The sequence below is a fragment of the Formica exsecta genome, unplaced genomic scaffold (assembly GCF_003651465.1).
Source record: "Formica exsecta isolate Colony F162 unplaced genomic scaffold, ASM365146v1 scaffold201, whole genome shotgun sequence".
In the NCBI taxonomy this organism is placed as follows: Eukaryota; Metazoa; Arthropoda; class Insecta; order Hymenoptera; family Formicidae; genus Formica; species Formica exsecta.
This window is the reverse complement of record NW_021849308.1, coordinates 1,377,426-1,379,287: the sequence shown is the minus strand read 5'-3', so window position 1 is coordinate 1,379,287 and position 1,862 is coordinate 1,377,426. Positions and strand designations below refer to the sequence as shown.

The 1,862-nt window shown below is 30.3% G+C and overlaps 1 protein-coding gene across 10 annotated transcripts in view; it reads left to right on the top strand.

The window, feature by feature from the left end:
- LOC115234691 (longitudinals lacking protein-like) overlaps window positions 1-1,862 on the top strand; it is a 272,992-nt gene that overhangs the window by 173,011 nt on the left and 98,119 nt on the right. The gene's annotated exons all lie outside the window — the stretch shown is intronic.

Below are 1,862 nucleotides of genomic sequence, written 5' to 3'. Positions count from 1 at the left end.
CTCTTTCAGCAATTTTATCCATACTTATGCGGAGCATTGATTATTTATTCGTATATATTGTAAAACTGTAATTCTTATATAGTCTGGTTTATAAGAGGACCAAAAAATACGAATTGAACGTTTAGTAGCAATGTATTTGTGCTTTTGATCTATATTTTTTTTTTGTAGGAAGCTGTTCAAGTTTTATCTAAAAATCGATTTACGCATTCCTAAAATTAATATTCAAAAATCAATATTTATACGTGAAATCGTCAAAATAATTTAATCAATCGGCATATATAACGTACTGTCACATCGATCGATTATATCATGTTACGTGACAGTTCATGGCAATTGGACAATCGTAAGTCTCTTCTACGCGGACGACGTTCGCGATTGTCCACATGAGGCGAACACGGTTACATTGCAGCTTCCTTCGTCTGTTTCAGGCACTGTCAACTGGAACGTGCGCGATGACGCGAACAACTATGATTCAACCACGTATCACGTGCACAAGCGGTATGTATGTCCCTTCTGCAAGAAGGTCTACACTCCGAAGAACTTGCTGAAGAAGCACTTACAGCTAGGCTGCAAAATGAATCCGCGCAATACCCAGTTCGCCTGCACCTTCTGCCCTTACAAGAGCATGTACAAGGCCAACATGGAGAGACACGTGAGAAATGTTCACAACACCGGCGGCCTTAAATTCCGTTGCGAGCTCTGCAACTTTCGCAGCAATTACTCCTTCTGCGTTCGCAGACACATAAGGACCTTTCATCGCGCGATCGCAGACGAATTTAAGCAGTAGATAGAACGATACCTTCCTTTTCTTTTATCTTATCCTTATCTTTATCCTTGGTGTGGAATGAACCCCTTATTAAAAATTATTGATAACATGACTCGCGTTGTATCATCAGGCATCGACGTTCGTTTTTAATCTTATTGTTAGTATTTATCTTTTAACCAATGAACGAACGAATCAAAGGATTTATGATGATCAATATAAGACTTAATTTATAACTGTATATAAATAAGGCTGTCGCGTATAACAGAAATTGATATTAGTTAAATATTTAAACTAGAATAAAATTTTAAAACTTGACACATTATCTTTTATATAAATTAATATCGGATAAAAAATATAAAATTAATAATATTTAGGCGCATAATATTTTTTTTTTTTATTTAATCTTTTCAATTCTACATATATACGTAGTTTACGTATATATGTAGAATTGAAAAGATTTTATGTACGTCATATAAAATTAAAATATATAAAAGAATCAATTCAAGCGTAATTGTAATTATAAATTCTTCTATTTCTACTATTAGTTTAGTTTAACATATATAGGTGTCACAAATTTTGTTTCTTTTATAATTTCTCGTTTAATTAATAAAATAAGATAATTTTTCTTAGATTAAGAAATTATTTGGATTTGTACAATGCGTTTATTAATTACTTATTCAATTTTATCTTTCTACTAATGTGATTTACTCTTTATGTTTATGAAAAATTTCGGACTAATGGATAGAAATCTTGCATTGGTCGGAAAGACAAATAAAATGATGACCTTATCTTTTGTATACACCATCTACTAATTTATTGCATTCACTCTTGTTATGAGAGTATCCGATACGCACCGAGAATATATTATAGATAAAACAGCGTAGTAAAATAATAAGATACAAACATTATTTTTCTTTATAATTTTTTAAATTAGTATTATTTCAATCAGGATTAGCAAAAACTGCCATTATCAATAACATTATAAATCAATCCCGTTCAAGTTCATCGAGCAAAGAGGCTTTATAATAAATATATATTATATATATAATATAATATATTTATATATAATATAATATTTATAATTTGTAATTTATAT